The sequence below is a fragment of the Tenrec ecaudatus genome, chromosome 1, assembly GCF_050624435.1.
Source record: "Tenrec ecaudatus isolate mTenEca1 chromosome 1, mTenEca1.hap1, whole genome shotgun sequence".
Taxonomy (NCBI): Eukaryota; Metazoa; Chordata; class Mammalia; order Afrosoricida; family Tenrecidae; genus Tenrec; species Tenrec ecaudatus.
Genome location: NC_134530.1, coordinates 46,368,843 through 46,388,029, shown reverse-complemented (window position 1 = coordinate 46,388,029; position 19,187 = coordinate 46,368,843). Strand labels below are relative to the sequence as shown.

The following is a 19,187-nucleotide window of genomic DNA, read 5'->3' as shown; positions in this document are numbered from 1 at the left end:
GTGATTTCCTTCTATGGAGGCTGGGGATTTTGAGTCATCTTTTAAAAAATGCCCTTCTCCCCCCATGTTATCTTTCTGCTGAAGGACTCTCATGCTCTTTCCTTCCCAGAAGTAGGTTGTTTTTACTTGGCCTGTCCAGAGATTGGGAGGCCTCATTAGGATGTGGGAGGTAACTTTTCATCTTCTTAATAAAAGTTAATATAATATTTAAGTGAAAATTAAAAAAGCTCTTGAAATTAAATGACCTTGAGTCACACCACAAAACCGCAGAGAAAAGCGAGTGAACAAAGACTTGGCCACTTTGCTTGTTGCCACCCATTTACTTTCCTTTGCTTCTTTTTTCTTTGCCCCTTGGCTCCCATTAACTCAATCTTGTGACGAAACTTAAGAGTGTAGTAATACCAGACCTGTATTGGGAGTCTGGACACCTGGGTTCTCAGATACAACATTGCACCAAGCTGCGACTTCATCTCTTTGATCTTCTTCTTTCCCATCTTTAAGATGAAAGACTCGACTGGGTGATTGATTCCCCAAGGATCTTTTCATCTCTGATACTCCTTCTGCGAGGTTCTGGGGCTGTTTGATGAAGGATGTCAGCCTGCAGTTTGCTCTGGCACACTTGATTCTGCATGGGAACTTTACCACAGTGCTTCTTGGGTGGTCTATGGTTTCCCACCCTCCCCCAGGAGCGATGTTTCTGTGAATTTGGAATGCCTAAATAAGCCAGTATTCTTTTTATTTGTTTTGTTTAAAAAGATGGTAAAAGGTTAGCAAGAGAGACCTGAAACGTGAGTGTGTGGGAATTACATTAATTAGTGTGTCTCCTGAGTGACCCTTTTAGGAGAGCAAATGCTCTGGTGAGATTATATAGGGTGTTAGGAGCCCTGGTGATGTAGTGGGTTACACATTGGACTGCTAGCCCCAAGGTTAGCAGTTTGATACTATCAGCAACTCCTCGAGAGAAAGAGGAGCCTCTCTGTTGTCCTAAAGGTTATCAATCTTGGAAACCCTATGGGGCAGTTCTTTGTTCTCTAGGGTTGCCATGAGTTGGAATAGACACTCAGCGAGTGTTTTTTTGTTTTTATAATAGCGTGTTGTAACATTCTCCTGATGGTATTTCAGAGAACAAAGGACCACAAAGAAGTCGAGTCCATAGTTAGTGTCTATCTACCTTTTGAAAAGCAGTGCTGGTTTACCCCTCTCCCAGGATCTGAGAGCAGGTGAGAGCCACCAAGAGTAGGGCTTTCTAGTTCCCTCTAAGCTCCCATTCCCTTTTGGAAAGATATGAAGGAGAGCCTTTCTTGAGTTCGGTATGACTGGAGAATCTTCAGTTTGAAGTTGACACTTTGGGCTTATGAAACCTTGGTGATGTAGTGGGTTACATTCAAAACCACCTGCTGGTCCCATATTTACAGTCTCAGAAACCCAAAGGGGGAGTTCTACTTTGTCCTATATAGGATTGCTTCCGAATTGGCTCGGTGGCAGTGCGTTTGGTTTTGATTTTTATCTGACTTTAATTGTGAATCCCCCTCTTTAAAGAATGCCATTTTCACCCCAGATTATTTTTGGGTAGTCAGAGCTCTTTAGATAGGAGTTGACCTGGAGAGTAGGCTTGATGAGGAAGGGTTGTTAGCTGTATACTAAAGGATATAAAGTACAGCCTGGCTTTGTACTGGAAACCATTCTCCCTTATACTTTATTCTTCTAGGCGGGGAGGGCTCCCTCCATTCCTGCCTGAATAAAAAGCATTTAACTGACTTCCTGATCATGTCCTGTCTTGCCCTTCATTTTTCCTTTGCTTTTCAAGCCTTTGCCACAGCTCAGCCCATCTTCCAGCGGGGGCTCTTTAGAAGGCAGGAGCCACACAAAAACTCTTGTTTGTGTGTACTAGAAAAGAAGCCTTAAAACTTGAGTTAGGAAATGAGCTTAGGTCTCACTGTGGTTACTCAGGGTTAGGGTGGGGAGTGGAGAAGCTGAGGGAGGTGGGGAGACTTTAATCCAATAAGTTATTTTAGATTATATGAAGGATTTGAAGAAATGGAACTTTGGGCTGCTGACAGGGTAGAAATACTTTTGGAATGCTCCTGTTTTGATAAATGAGTTATTTTTAGTTTTCAGAAAAAAGAGTATATGCCATTTTCATCAGCATAGTGGAATCTGCAGTCCTGTTTGTAACCTAAACTAATTGGTTTAGGCTGTGCCAGAAAAGTGTCAGGTGGCATATTCATTTCCTCTTAACTTCCAGTCTTGCATGACTTAACTCTTGCAGCCCCGTTGCCGGGGCTTTTTAGGGTAGTGGTGGTGAGGTAAAGTCTTTCTTTTGGTTGAGATGTCGGTGTTGCAAGAGCCTGCCTACTACATAGTTGCAGACATAACCTCTGCTTTAGACCCAATATGATGATTAAATTCAGTTATCTCATGCGGACCCTAAATATGATTTGTGATGGAACTACCTTGTAATCTGATTTGCTGTTTTCTACTTAACATGACGTCTCTACTCTTCTCTTTTGGTTCTTGTCTTGAATATTTTATTGTCATAGTTGTCGTTAATGCATTTTAAGCTCTCAGTTTATCATTCATCTGGTATATCTTTACTATTGTTGTTAGATGCCATTGAGTCTGTTCTGACTCATAAGTAATCCTATGTACAACAGACCCAAACACCACCTGGCTGTGCCATCCTCACAATTCTTTTTATTTTTTAAAAAATAATTGTATTGGGGGCTCTTAACAGTTATTATAACAGTCCATAAATCAATTGTATCAAGCAAACTTACACATGTTGCCACCCTTATTTTAAAAACATTATCTTTCCACTTCAACACCTATTATCAGCTCTTCTTTTTTCCCACCCTTGTGGACCCTTGATAAAGTATATATTATTATTATTTCATACCTTATACTGTCTACTTCACCCACGTTTCTGTTGTTCCTCACAATTATTCGTATTTTTGTGTCCATTGTTGCAGCCATTGGGTCAATCCATTTTGTCAAGGTTTTCCACTTTTCGCTTCCCGTCTACCTTACCAAGCATCTTAAATGTGACACATGAGTTCATTATATTTGGGCCAGTCACCCTATTAAAAAATACTGATTCAGACTGATTTAGAAAAAAATAAAAAGCTAAAGAAAGTGAGGGTGGCGGAGAGTTTACAGCTTAGAAAACTCTGTGAGCCTGTACTGTTCTGTCACATGGGATCATAGAGTCAAAATCAACTCTAGCACCTAATAACAAAGAAAGACATATACAAGTCCTGCTGCAGTCCTTTAGCTTGCTGAATACAGAAATTTCTTCATGTATGAGGTACTTAGTTTATTGTGCCAACCTGACTGATAAACACATGTGGGGTTACTTGAAGGGCAGAGGGATAAATGGCTCAATGAGCCTCGCTTTTCGAATTCTCAGGTCTCTTGCTTTGTGATGGTCGGACCAGAGTGCAGCTGCCTTAGCCAGTTCCCTGCTTCAGTTGGCAAGGCTCACTTCCTGCAAGATGTCCCTGAGGAGAAGCCACATGGACCTACCCCGATGCAGCCCTGGGTGCTGTAGCAGCCCTGTGGAGAGACCCCTGCCAGCGCTGAGATACATGCTCACTGACTCAATTTTCCTCCTGCAGTAGGCATCATTGCGTCTCTTTTGTGAGATGGAAGAGGACTTTGTGGATTGGTGTCAGACATAAGGGTTAATGTTGGACTTGTGGGCTTGGGCAGCACTAGGTTGGGATGTTTTCTTGATGTGTACTTAACCTTTATATAAAACTCTGTCTTATGCACCAGTTTCTGTGGATTTGTTTCTCTAAAGTACCCAGGCTAACACAATGTATAAAATGGATTTCATAATATCTCTTGATAGGTTAGTTGTGAAGATTAATTAAGACTGTAGGGTCACTGAGTCAGCATCGAATCGATGGCAGTGAATTTGGTTTTCTGGTTTCGTATAGGTGTGAACACACTTTAAATCATGAATTTGTTTTTAAGCATTAGGTATTATTATGAGAATGGATGTTATTTAGGGAGTAAAGAGACATGGACTTTGGAAGCTACTGGCAGGGCATCAACTAGGGAGATTTTGTGACGACTCCTAAGCATCCCAGAACCGGAACTTAAGGAATAGTATTTAATATTATTCAAAGCGGGTATATACATCTAGGAGATGAATATTCTTCCTTCTACATCTACATAAGTACTTCTGGGCATACTCATACATTTTAGCAGTTCAGGCATTGTATGTCTGCTGTTCTGTTAGTGTGTGCCAAATCCTATGGCATGTGATTGGATTAGAGATGAAATACATAATCATGGCTCTTCAAGAGCTCATGGTTTGATCGGGGAGACAACCCAGTAGCCAGACAATTACTATGTAGAATGTTAAGTGCTGTGCTAGTTGTAAACTAGGGTCTTTCAAAAGGGCCTGTTCCTGCTTGACTGCTCCCACCTTCCTCTCCAGTCGTTGTTTAGGAGCGGTAAGAGATCTTAGGGAGGCCTGCCGAAGTGTAGCAGTTTCTCCAAGGACACACTTGTAGCTGGTTAATAATGGAGTTGGAGTTAAAATCTGAGTTGTCACACTCCACACTTAATGCAGTTTTCAGTTACGGTGTTAGCTCTACCAGCACTGCTTCTTGCTCTATCTTCTTCAAACAGGTGCCTCTCTTCTCATTCTCTACCTGCCATCACCTTGTCCATAGTCCTTATTGCCATGGAAGCAGCAAGACCTGGGAGTCTTAAAAGTTTGTTTTTTTTTTAAAAAAATCATTTTATTTGGGGGTCGTACAACTCTTATCAGAATCCATCCATCCATGGTGTTAAGCACATTTGTTGTCATTATCATTCTGTCTTAAAAGTTTTTGAGCTTATTAAAGTAGAGGAAGATTTCTAGCCTTGGCTGCACTAATTAGAATTGTCTGTAGAGTTAAAAAAAATTTCTTGATGCCTAAGATTCTGACTTTATTCTAATTACTGTTTGAGCTTCATTGAGATAATATAGCTTTAGTAACTAAACACTTATTCAATGGAGTTTTATATCTCCATACAATGATATAAAGACCTCTCATGAAGGTAAATGTCAAGTCAAGCTATGGAACACTTTCAGACTCCAGAAGACTGCTTCATGCCCTTTTCTTATCAATTTTAGGCCCCCAAGAAATCACTCATTTTGACTTCTCTATGGATTAATTTTATCTACTTTAACATTTTATATAAATAAAAACAGGTTCTATATACTCTTGGGTCTGACTTTATCAATTATATATTTTGTTTTGTTGATAAATACGCACAGCAAAAGAAACAACCAATTCAATAGTTTCTACATGTATAATTTAGTGACATTGATTATATTTAATTTGAGCACCAATTCTCACCCTCCTCCTCTGAGTTGCTCTTCCCTCATTAACGTAAGTTCACTGCCCCCCTAAAGCTACTTTTCTTTACTGGAGCTGTCACTTTATTCCATATTCATGGTTCTTTTTTTTTTAATTCATGGTTTTTAAAAGAACTTACTTAGTGCTTTAGTCTGAAAGATTAATGGACAATGTGAAATGCAGCTTTCACTACTCTGAGACAAGAAAAACTAGCTGGCTACCACTACCAACTGCTCATATCTGGACCACCGAAGATATAGGACAGAGTGGGAGAAAGAGGTAGAACAAAATTCAGAAGAATTAAAAATGACCAGACTTAACTGGTTTGACAGAGATTAGTGGAAATCTTAAAATTCTAGCCCTGAGACACCCTTCAAATTTGGAACTGAACCCACCCTGGAGGATTGCCTTTCAGCCAAATCACAGGCATATAAAGTGACCAGTAACACACGTAATACCCTCCTCAGAACAATTAACCATAAGAGACCAAAGGGCAGCATTTGGTCCAAAGTAGAGTTTAGAAAGGCAAGAAAGGGTAGGAAAATGGACAAATGGATTTCGAGAACCTAAGGAGGAAGTTGAGAACAGTGCTGTACATTGAAGGAATTGTGACTAATGTTGGGGAAAATATGTATATTAATTGTTAATTGAAAAACGAATTTGTAGGTTTTCACCTACACCACAATTTAAAAAACTTGAGAGAGTGTGAGCAAGGTTGCATAATGGTCAAGGGAGACCATTTTTTTCCTTGTAGTTAAGTTAAACTATTTGATTTTCAGATGACTTGAAGGGATATATTTTGGGGGGGGGTATTTTTTATTTAAGGTTTAAAGATTAGGACAGGGCAATGGTTTCAGGGGTTCATCCTACTTCATTGTTCCCAAAACGTCTAGAGTCCATGAAAATTTTAAATTGTGTTCAGCATTTTCTCTTTTGATCAGGATTCTGCTACAGATTTTTTAAATCCAATTTCTGCTTTTTTATCAAAATCCTCCAGGTACTCAAATCTTGTTTCTTTGAGCTTTGGGAAGAAAAGTAGAAAGTCTAAAAGGAAAAGATCAGGGCAGGAAGGGGTAATGTTTCCCAATGAAATTCTCATAGAATAGCCCTTGCTAGTCTCGAAGAATGAACAGTGCAAAAAGGCCAACTTTCTTTGCCTTTTGCTCACCCTGCACTTAATCGATGCAATCCTTCTCATTGATAGCCCTTCCTCCCTTTCTTCTTCCCTCTCCCCCACTTAGTGACTATTAATAAACTTTAGAGAGCCGTGTGTGCCTTTTCTTAGCTTTTATGTTTGCAAGATTATACACTATATGTCCTTTTGTGACATATGCTATACTTCAGCATGCAGAGACATAATTTCTCCTACTGGCTGGCTAGTATTCCATTGTATGCATGTACCACATTTTGTTTATCCAATTCTTCTATTGGGAGACATTTGGGTTGTTTGCCCCTTTGGGCTATGAATAGCGTTGCAAGTCTTTAGGTACATACCTACAAGAAGAGATGCTGGATCATAAAATTGTTCCATTTCTAGTTTTTTGAGTAATCACCACTTTTCCAGAGCAATTGTACCATTTTGCATTCCCTCTGGCATTGAATAAGGGTTCCAATTTCCCCACGTTCTTGTCTGCATTTGTTATTTCCTGTTTCTTTTTCTTGAAGTTCAGTCAGCCAGGTTAGAGTGAAATGGTATCTCATTGTGGTTTGCATCTCAGATGACCAGTGACAACAACCGTCTCTTCATGTGTTTGGTTATCATTTGATTGCCCTTTGGGGAAATGTCTATTTACGTCCTTCCTTAATTTTATGATTATGTTATTTGTTGTTAGTTGCTTAAATTTTAGATATGTTTTGGCTAGTAGATTCTTGTTGGGTATGTAGTTTATGAAGATACTCGATTCATAGCTTGTCTTTTTACTTTTTTTTGGTACACTCTGGATGAGCAAACAAAAAATTTTTTATTTATATGAGGTATTTATTTGATCTTTGCTGTTTGTGTTTTTGTGGTTTTATGCTCTGGAGTTTTAGTCAACATTAGACCTGTGAGATTCAACCGTGTTGTATGTAGTAGTATATACCACAGTTAATTGACTTATTTTACTGTTGTTGGGCATTGGATTCTCTGCAGGTTTTGGCCAAGCTTCTTTGAACATTCTAATCTTTATACACATCTTAAATTAACAACAAAAAAGTTGTTGTTGAACAATTTACAGATCAGAACATGCAAGCCAGCAATTTCTACATGTACAATTTAGTGACATTGATTAAATATATTTTTCAAGTTGTGCAGCTGTTTTCAACATCTTTTTCTGATTTTTTTCTTCCCCTATTCACATAAGCCACTTCCCTCTTTCCCATGCAATGTTTCTGTTGCCCACTGATCCCATGTAGATTGTTCTTCAAAAGAGTCCAGGTTCAAGGCAGACGTTCTTCATTGAGTGAGTGAGGCTGTGATTTAAAGAAGATTCTAAGGGTTGCTTTTAGTTTCAGGTTTAAAAATTAACTCAGGGAAGTAGATAAATGGACTCATCTAGCCTCCATAACTACAGAAAATCTGGATTCCATAAGAATTTGACATTCTGTTTTGCTTTAAAAATGTCATCCAAACATTCCGTAGTGGTGGCCAGGCAGGCACCATGCAGTACTTCTGGTTTCATTGCAAAGGAACTAATTGTTCAGGGAGAAAGTAGTCATACATTCCATATCCTATTCCTGACTCTCCTTTTTCCTCTTTTGCTCCAGGTGAATAGAGACTAATTATTGTGCTATGGATGACCGCTTGTAAGCATTTAAAGAAAGACTCAAGGCCGTACAAATTGAACTAGGTGATAGAACAGAACCACTAAACATGTTATTAGGCCAATTAACTGAGATGCCCATTGAAATCATGACCCTAAGCCTCCAAACCAATTCCACCTTTTTACAGGTTGTACATGTCTTTTGATGGGACATATGCATTCCTTTTTTGGGGGGTGGGGGAGGGAGATGCATATACTTAGAAAGAGGATTGCTAGGATCATGTTTATCTCTAGTTTTTGTTGGTTGCTGTCAAGTAACTCATAGTGAGTGACCTTATGTATAACAGAATGAAAGCTTGCTTAGTCCTGTGCCATCTTCATGATTACTGATTTTGTGTTGATACTATTAGCATTCAAAATGGTTTTTTATTAAAAGTTTCAAACACAAAAACAAAGGCTAACATAGTAAATGTACATGTATGTCTAGATTCACTGGTTTTCAAGATTTTGCTGCATTCAAGCTATCCATATCTTTTAAAAAATTTTGTTGAAGTCAAGAAAACCCAGGTGGTGTGTCATATCACCCTTACACATGGAGTGTCCGTCTTTAGACAAATGTGGACATTTTCTTATTTAACCATGTCATCAAACCTGAAAACTTAGCAAATCCATAGTATTTTCTTTTTGTCGCTAAAACTATACTTTGCAATACATAGACCAATTCCTTGATTTCTATGTGTGCTATTTATTGTTTTGTAATATCTAACTTCTGGTTCATAATCCTTGATTGTCTCAAAAATGTTATCGCAGTTTGTTTAGTACAGATCTAACCAAAGTCCATATACTATATTATAGAAAAAGGAAAAAAAATTGCCATGAAGTCTGTCTTCATAGTGACCCTAGAGGGGAAAGTAGAACTGTTACTGAGTAGAAAGCTTCATCTTTCTTCCACGGAGCCGCTAGAGGTTTCAAACTGCTGACATTGCAGTTACCAGCTCAATGCTTAACCACCATACCACGAAAGCTTCTCACATAGTACGCTGTTGTTAGTTGCCATTGAGTCAGTTGCAACCCAGAATGACCCGGTGTACCCAGCAAAACAAAACACTGCTCTGTACTGAGCCATTCTCACAATTGTTCCTATGCTTGTGCCCAGTGTTGCAGCCACTGTCTTAGTCCATCTCCTTGAGGGCCTTCCTTTCTTTCTCTGCCTCTACTTTACCAAACGTGACATCCTTTTCCAGAGACTAGTCTTTCCTGACAACATGTCCAAAGCATCTAAGACAAAAATCTAGCCATCTTTCTCTCTAAGGAGCACTCTGGCTATACTTCTTCCTTGACAAATTGGTTTGTCCTTTTAGAAGTCATGGTATTTTCAATATTACTCCCCAGCACCACAATTCAAATGCATTGATTCTTCTTCAGCCATCTTTATTCAGTGTCCAACTTCCACAAGTGTATGGAAACCAAACCAAATTCACTCATTGAGTCAATGCTGAGTCACAGCGAATTCCCTGTGAGTTTCCCAGACTGTCACTGTTTACAGACCTAGAAAGCCCAGTCTTTTTTCTCTCGGGGAGATGCTGGTGATTTAACTGCCAACCATGTGAGTCACAGTCCAATGCATAACCACTTCACCAGCAGGGCCTCCACATGCATATGAGGCCATGGAAAATGCTATGACTTGGATCAGGTGCACCTTAGTCCTGAAGGTAAGTTCCTTGCTTTTCAAAGCGGTCTATGAGTAGATTTACCCAATGCAATGTTTCATTTGGTCTCTTGACTGCTGCCTCTAAGAGCATTGATTATGTATACCAGCAAGACAAAATCCTGGACAGTTTAAACCTTTTCTTTATCATGATGTTACCTGTGGATCCAGTTGTGTGTCTTTTTGATATTGAGTTGTAATCCACACTGAAGGCTACAATCCTTGATCTTCACCAGCAAGTACTTTAAAAAGTCCTCCTCACTTATTTAAGCCTTCCTCCAATCTTGATGCCTAGTTCTTAATATAGTCCAGCTTCTCTGATGATTTGCTCAACCTACAGATTGAACTAAGTATGGTGACATACTTATTGAATAAGTATGAGATGATATTTTCTTGTTGCACACCTTTCCTGATTTTAAACCATGTAGTATTCCCTTGTTCTGGTCACATAACTGTCTCTTGTTCCATATACAGATTCACAGGAGCACAATTAAATGTTAGACATTTTCCATTTTTCTCAAGGTTATCCATAGTTTGTTAGGATCCACACAGTTGAATGCCTTTGGATAGCCTATGAAACACAAGTAAACATCTTTTGATATTTTCTGCTTTGAGTCAGGATCCATCTGACATCAGCAATGATACCCCTTGTTCCACATCCTCTTCTGAATCTGGCCTGTCTTCTGGCAGCTCCCTGTCAATACCAGTGTATTGTTGCAACTGTTGTTGGGGGATCTTCAGCAAAGTTTTTTCACTGGTTTGTGATATCAGTGGTTTTATTCCATAGTTTGAGCATTCTGTTGGGTCACCCTTCTTTGGAATGGGTATAAGTATGGATCTCTTCCAGGCAACTGGCCAAGTAGCTGTCTTTCAAAGTTCCTGGTATAAATGAATGAGTGCTTCCATTCATTTGTTGAAATATTTATTGGTATTCCATCAATTTCTGGAACCTTGTTTTGGGTAATAATTTCAGTGCAGCTTGAACTTCTTCCTTTAGCAACATTGGTTCTGGCTCATAAGTTGCCTCCTGAATTGGTGGAATAGTGATGAGTTCCTTTTGATACAGTATCTTTGTGTATTTCTTCCCATCTGCTTTTGATGCTTCCTGCATCATCCAATATTTTGCTCATAGAATCTTTCAATATTGCATCTTAAGGTTTGGATATTTCTTAAATTCTTTCAGTTTAAGGAATACCGAACATGTTCTTCCCTTTTTGTTTTCTAATTCTAGGTCTTTTCTCATTTCATAATATTTGCCTTTGTCTTCTCAAGCTGTCCTTTGAACTTTTCTGTTCAGCTTTTTTATTTCATCATTTCTTTAGCACCATTTGATTTAGCTACTCTATGATTAAGAGGAAGTTTCAGGGTCTCTTCTGACATCCATTTTGATCTTTTCTTTCTTTCCTGTCTTTTGAATGACCTTTTGCTTTCTTTATGAAAGATGTTTTTTATATCCTCCCACAGCTTATCAAGTCTCTGTCAGTAGTGTTCCGTGCATTAAATGTAGTCTTGAGATGTTCTCAAAATTCAGTTAGGATAGACTCAAGGTCAATTTTACCACTCATGGGCTTGTTTTCATTTTCTTCAGCTTCAACCTGAACTTAGATATGAGCAATTGATGGTCTGCACAGTCAGCCCCTGGCCTGATTTGAGCTGCTAAGCTTCTCCATCATCTCTTCAATTTAATGTAGTCTATTTAATTTCTGTATAATCCATCTGGAAAAGTCCATCTATATAACTGTCATTTGTGTTGTTGAAAAAAGGTATTTGCTACGGACAAGTCATTGGTCTTGTAAAATTCTATCATGTGCTCAATCACCGGCTTTCTTTCTATCACTAAGTGCAAATTTTCCAACTACTGTTCTTTCCTCTTTGTTTCCAACTTTCCAACTCTAATTACCAGTAATTATCAATGCATCTTGATTGCATGTTTGATCAATTTCTGATAGATCAATTTGTTGGTAGAATTAATTTCTTTATCACTAGCTTTTGTGGTTGGTGCATAAATTTGAATAATGATTTTATTCATTGGATTTCTGTGAAGGCAGATAGATATAATCCTATCAGACAGCATTATACTTCATTATTTATTTTGCAATGTCCTTTTTGACAACGAATGCCAAGCCATTCCTCTTGATTATGCTATACCCAGAATAGTAAATCATGCGATTTTTCAGATTCAGAATAGTCCATGCCAGTCCCTTTCAGCTCATTAATGCCTGGAATATCAATCTTCATGCATTCCATTTAGTTTTTGTCTACCTCCAGTTTTCCTAGATTTATATTTTGCATATTCCAGGTTCCACTCTTTTTTTTTCAGACTTGAATTTTTTTAATTTTATGTACAAATAGTTAGCATTGTTTCTTCTTTTGGGTAGCGGTGTTGGATTGTCCATCCAAAGATAACTTTGTCCAGCTTGATGAAGCCGATGTCCTTCGTGTACTGATGGAAACACTGACGGCACATATTGAGGCCGTATTTCCGGATCAGACCGTGCCTGTTTCAGCACACGCGGCAAGAATGGGAACCTTGGCCGAATTTTCGCGGGTGGCTCCAGTAGAGCTGCTGGTGACCCATCTTGTTTCCAGGCTCTCCAAGGCAAAAGGCCCAAGTTCCACTCTTTAGCAGATTTTTGCAGCTGTTTTTCCTTGAGTTGTGCCCCAGTAGTAAATGAAGATCCTGAAGGCTCTGCTCTTACAGACTTTACCTGACTCAAGTCATCATGTTGAATACACTCTGAGAAACGGACTCCTATCCAATCACATTTTAAGTGCCCTCCGATCTGAGAGGCCTGTCTTCAGGCACTGTCTCCAAAAGTGTTCTGCTTCTATTAGGCCTTCAGTCTCTGACAGTGTTTAGAAACTGTGCATAAGGTTTTCAGTAGCTCCTTCCTCCAAAGTGGGGAACCAAGTCTTTCTTCATTGTTTGTTCTTAGTCTTAAAAGACTGCTGAAACCTGTTCATTTGGGTTATCCTGCTACATTTGATGTACCAGTGACATAGCTTCCAGCATGACAGCAACACACAAGCCACTATAGTAAAATAACTGACAGTCAAGTCGTGGACACAGTATATTAGATGGTTATATTTGTTCATTGTCTATTCATCCAGAGCAGCGGTTTTCAACCTGTGGGTCGTGACCCCTTTAGGGGGGGGTCAAACGACTCTTTCACAGGGGTCACCTGATTCATAACAGTAACAAAATTACAGTTATGAAGTAGCAACAAAAATAATTTTACAGTTGAGGGGGTTGTCACCACAATATGAGGAACTGTATTAAAGGGTCGCAGCATTAGGAAAGTTGAGACAATGATCTAGCATTCCCCCATCCTTAGTCCTATTTTTGTCATGTTACTGACTTGTTACAGAAATTGAGCCAGTTGTTTGGTATTACCATGTTCTGAAAGTTGTTTGTTTTTTTAAATTCAAACTATTTATGAAATGTTTCATGCTAACCTTTATAAATTTTAAATGTCATCCAAGATATCTAATCCAGCGAAGTTAAGACCTTGGTCTTTTTCTTTCTTTCTTTTTTTTAAGTCATTTTATTGTGGGCTCGTACAACCCTTATCACAATCCATCCATCCATTGTTTCAAGCGCATTTATACATTTGTTGCCATCATCATTTTCAAAACATTTCTTTCTACTTGGAACCCTTGGTATCAGCTCAGTTTTCCCCCTCCCACTCTCCCTTACCCTCCCTGCCTCATGAACTCGTGATAATTTATAAAGTATTATTTTTTCATGTCTTACACTGACTGATGTCTCCCTTTACCCACTTTTCTGTTGTCCATTCCCCTTGGAGGGGGCTATAGGTAAATCATTGTGATTGGTTCCCCTTTTCTCCCCCCACCTTCCCCTTCCCCTCCTGGTATAGCTACTCTCAATATTGATCTTGAGGAGTTTATCTGTCCTGAATTCCCTGTGTTTCCAGCTCTTATCTGTACCCTTGTACATGCTCTGGTCTAGCCAGATTTGTAAGGTAGAATTAGGGTCATGATAGTGGAGGGGAGGAAGCATTAACGAACTAGAGGAAAGTTGTATGTTTCATTGGTGCTGTACTGCATCCTGACTGGCTTGTCTCTTCCTTGAGACTCTTCTGTAAGGGGGTGTCCAGTTGCCTACAGATGGGCTTTGGATCTCCACTCTGTACTCCTCCTCATTCACAATGATAAGATTTTTTTTGTTCTGGGTCTTTGATGCCTGATATTGGTTCCTATCAACATCTCATGATCACCCAGGCTGGTGTGCTGCTTCCATGCGGACCTTGTTGCCTCTCAGATCACACAGGCTGGTGTGCTTCTTCCACATAGACTGTTGTTTCTCAGCTAGATGGACGCTGCCCAGATGCTATATCTTTTGATAGGTGGGCACTATCAGCTTTTTTCATCACATTTGCTTAAACACCCACTTTGTCTTTGGCAATCATGTTGAGAAGGTGAACATCTTGGAATGCCAGGTTATTAGAACAAAGTGTTCTTGTGTTGAGGGAGTATTTGAGTAGAGGACCAATGTCTATCTCCTTACCTTAATACTAAACCTATAAATATATGTACCTAGATCTATTTCCGCATCATCATATATAAATATATTTACATATATAGATGCCTATATTTAGACCTCTGTAAATGCCCTTTGCCTCCTAGTTCTTTCCTCTATTTCCTTTACTTTCCTCTAGTCCCACTATCATGCTCTACCTTCATTTGGGTTTCAGTAATTCCTCTTGGTTACATTGTCCTTGATCAAGCCCTACCAGGCCTTCTACATCCTCCTGGTCATTGTTTTCAAGATCACTTGTTATTCCCTTGTCCCTGGGTAAGTTAACACCCACTTCCTTCTGGATAATGGATTATTGGACTGAGGACCCAGGTTCCTTGCTGGTTGGAAGGAGGAGGTCACCTTTAGTTCCTTGCCATGTGGACCTCAAGTATGACTGCTAGCTTAATTAAAATGATAAAAAGTGCTACTGCAACTATAAAACCAAACCAACTCAATTTCACTGAGTTGATTCCTACTTATTGCAACCTATTGGTTTTCAAGGTTGTAACTCTTTACAAGAATAGAAAGTCTCACTTTTCACCCACAGAGAGGCTGGTTGTTTTGAATGGCTAACCTAGCAGTTAGCAACCCAACTCATAACCACTATGCCACTAGGGCTCCTGCTCTGCTGGAAGTAGGCAAGTTAATTTCTCAAGGTTCCTTTTCCAATAGCTTACTAGCTTGGTAGGCAAAGTGAAGCGACATCAAAATGTTTAGAGGATATACAACTTAATTAGAATGGTGGTGAGAATAAAATGGAATTAGTATTGAAACAAAACTTTATATTGTGAAAAGCGTGAATTATAGAGCACATTTTATGCCAAACCCTGATATACTTAGGTATTTTTTGTGTATTCATGTAACCCTTAGGACAGTCCCATGAAGTGTAGATATTAAAATCTTTTTATACTGAAGAATACAGTATACTTTTTATACAGAAGAATATCTTAAACTTAAAGAATTAAAGAAGAAATTCAAGCTTCAAGTTGTAATATTGAAAGATTCTATTGGACAAAAATATTGAATGCTACAGAAAGCATAAAAAAAAGAAAGAATTCACAATCACTGTACCAAAAAGAAATAGTGGATACTGAACTATTTCAAGAGGTAGCATATGAGCAAGAACCAATGGTACTGAAGGAAGAAGTTCAATCTACATAGAAATCATTAGCCATAAACAAGGCCCCAGGAATTGATGGAATACCAGTGGAAATACTTCAACAAGTTAATAAAGCACTGGAAAGATTTACTTGTCTTTGGAAATTTGGAAAACAGAGAGTTGGTCAACTGCCTGGAAGAGATTAATATTTTTACCCATTCCAAAGAAGGGTGACCCAACAGAAAACTCAAACTATAGAACAATACCACTGATAGCACATGCCAGTAAAAATTGGTTGAAGATCATCTAACAATAGTTGCAGCAATATACTGACATTGGCAGGGAGCTGCCAGAGGTTCAGGCCATATTCAGAAGAGGAGGTAGAACAAGGGGTTTCATTGCTGATGTCAGATGGATCTTGGCTCAAAGCAGAACATATCAGAAAGATGTTTACTTGTGTTTCATTGGCTATGCATAGGCATTCAAATGTGTGGATCATAACAAACTATGGATAACCTGGAGAACAATGGGAATTCCAGAATACTTCATTGTGTTCCTGTGGAACCTGTTCGTGGATCAAGAAGCAGTTATTTGAACAGAACAAGGGAATACTGCATGGTTTAAAACCAGGAGAGCCATGCTGCAGGGTTGCATCCTCTCACCATTCAACATATATGCTGAGCAAATCAGAGAAGCTGGCTTATATGAAGTACTAGGCATTAGGATTGGTGGAAGGCTTATTAACCACCTGTGATATGCTGATGACACAACCTTGCTTGCTAAAATTAAGGAGAATTTGAAGCACTTGCTGATGAAGATAAAGGATCACAGCATAGATTAAAATTCATTATCAAGAAGAAAAAAGTCCTCACAATTGGACATTTAGGTTACATCATGATAAATGGAGAAAAGGTTGAAGTTGTCAAGGATTTTTGTCTTGTTGTATCCACAATCAATGTTCATGGAAGCAGCAGTCAAGAGATGAAATGAAACATTGCATTGTGTAAATCTGCTGCACAAGACTTCTTTAAAATGTTGAAAAACAAGGAGATTCTTTTGAGGATTAAGATGTGCCTGATCCCAGCCCTGGTATTTTCCATTGCCTCATATGCACGTGAGGGTTGGACATGGAATGAAGAAGGCCAAAAAAGAATCCATGCACTTGAATTTTGTGACTGGCATAGAATATTGACAAAGTACCATAGACCCCCAAAAGAACAAACAAATCTGGGAAGAAGTTCAGCCAGAGTGCTTTTTTAGATGCAAGGATGACAAGATTTGTCTCATGTATTTTGGACATGTTTTCAGGATGGACCAGTCCTGGGGAAGGACATCAGGTTTGGTGAAGTTAGAGGGGCAGTGAAAAAAGATGGATTGACACAGAGGCTATATCGATGGGCTCAAATGTGAGAACAATTGAGATGATGACACGGGTTCAGGCAGTGTTTCCGTCTGTTGCACATAGAGTTACTCTGAGTTGGAACCACCTGGCTGGCAACAATAGCAGCAGCAACAACAACATACTGAAGCAGAAAATGAGGTTGTAAAGTTTAGTGACCTAAACTGGGTTATGATTGAATTACACTGGGAACCCAGATACCCTGAATACAAAGACCATATGTGTATGTGTTTTTTATTTATAGCATGTTCTCTGGTAGCAAGTGAGGTAGAAAATGGAATATGAAATTAAGACAAAGGAAAGTTCTTTAAAGGGTATAAAATATGAAGAACGGTAAAACAAACACAAAAACAAAGCTCCCAGGGTTGAAAGTAACAAAATAACAGTGACTTCCCAGAATCTGTCTGGTACTTAAAATGATGACAGGAAACCTTTTAAATTCAAACTTTCTAGTTATGGAGGGGTTTCAAAAAGCTCCTAGAAAAATAGATCGAGATTTTACCACAAACTTTTTGAAGCCCTTCAACAAATACCAGAGAGATTAACTGCTAAAATGGGCATCAACCAAGGTGCTTACATTAAAGGTTGAGAACTGCTTAATGTTGTCTGCCCTGAGGACTCTCCTAGACTTTGTTGAGGTGAAATTTAATGGCTTGAATGTCCAGAAAAACCCAATTGTATAAAGAGAGGAGAGTAGCCAGTGAAAAGTCTCTAAGCCAGGAATGAAGATGGTGTGTGTTAGATACAGGAAGCAAGGAGGGTAGCTGTAGAACGAGGGGACTTCAAAAAGCTTATAGGAAAAAAGAATGGAAAGATAATGGAATTTTTTCACCAACTTTTTGAAGCCCCATGGTAAATGAGGTCAGAGAGGTAGACAGGGCAGATCATATAGGGATTTTTATGCCATGGTGAGGACTTTGGATTTTTCCAAGTAAAATGCAAAACCTTTAGAATTGTTATTATAAAAGTAGGGTAGAGTTTTGATCTGATTACATTTTAGAAATATATTCTGTTTCCTGGAGTTTGCTTTCTATGAGAATAGTTAATCGTTGAGGGTGAAAATTCAGTGGCTTGGGCTAGGTACTGGAAGGAGATGTTGCAAACTGGAGATAGACTGAAGAAAACTTGGAAGGAGGGTTGGTAGGACTTTGAGATAGTTTATTGTGCCAACCTGACTGATAAACACATGTGGGATTAATTAAAGGGCAGAGAAATAAATGGTTCGGCGAGCCTAGTCTTTCTTTTCTCTTGCTCTTTGATCATCATTCCAGTGTGTGGCTGCCTTGCTTGTTCTTTGCCTCCATTTGCAAACTACACTACCTGTGGTACACCTAACCCATGGACTGTGTCGCTATAATTTGAGGTTCCTTCAAGACCTGCTTCATCACACCATTGGAATTTACATCTCTTGAGCTGGGGACTGTCTGACCCTGTCATCTGGCTGACTGTTGGTGACCTGCCTTGCTGTTTGCTGTGCCTGGATAGCCTGAATTGTTTTACAGAGCACTACCTAGCAGCCCTCAAGACTTGAAGGACTGCCAGTGTCTCACAACTATCTCACGGGAGTGAGTTGGACTGAGCCATTTGTACTGCTTTATAATTTAAATAACTGTTTATTTATTATGTTATATATCTCTGTATAAATAGATGTAAAATTATTAGTATTCAAATTTTGTCTCTAGAGAACCCTGTCTAACACAGACTAATTGATGGATTTGCATGTGGGATGTGAGGAAAAGGAAAATCCAGAATGAATCCTGATGTTTGGCCTGGTCATTTGGGTGAATGGTGATATTTGAACTGAGTTAGAGAAACATTACAGAGGAATGTGTTGGGGAGAGACAGAGGAAGGTGGTGGATACTATCAAAACAGAATATGTATGAGATTGTCAATTAGACATCTAGGTAGAGATCATATAGACTATTGGATGATATGCCTCTGGAATTCAGGGGAGAAGTAATTGATATTAAAGTCATGGGGCTAGATGCAATTACTAAATTTTTTTTAATTTCAAAACTGCTGTCTAGTTTATTCCAACTCAGTGACCAAATAGAACAAAATAGAACTGTCTCTGGATTTCTAAGGCTATAAATCTTTATGGGAGCAGAAAGCTTAATCTTTTTCCTGTGGAACAGCTGGTGGGCTTCATTTGCTGACTTTCTAGGTAGCAGACCAATGTATAACCCACCTTGCCAGCAGGGCTCTTTTCAAAGAAAAAACTCACTGCCATTGAATGGATTCTGATTCTGATTCCTGGTGATCTTAGAGGATAGTGTAGAACTGCCTCTGGGTTTCTGAGACCATAACTCCTTTTTTTTTTTTTTTTATGTAAAAAACAACCACAA

The 19,187-nt window shown here is 39.0% G+C and overlaps 1 protein-coding gene and 1 pseudogene across 1 annotated transcript in view; one reads left to right on the top strand and one right to left on the bottom strand.

Annotated features, from left to right (window-relative positions):
- Positions 1-19,187, top strand: part of LUZP1 (leucine zipper protein 1) — a 130,211-nt gene that overhangs the window by 50,691 nt on the left and 60,333 nt on the right. The gene's annotated exons all lie outside the window — the stretch shown is intronic.
- LOC142461472 (small ribosomal subunit protein uS14-like) lies at positions 12,142-12,392 on the bottom strand (annotated as a pseudogene).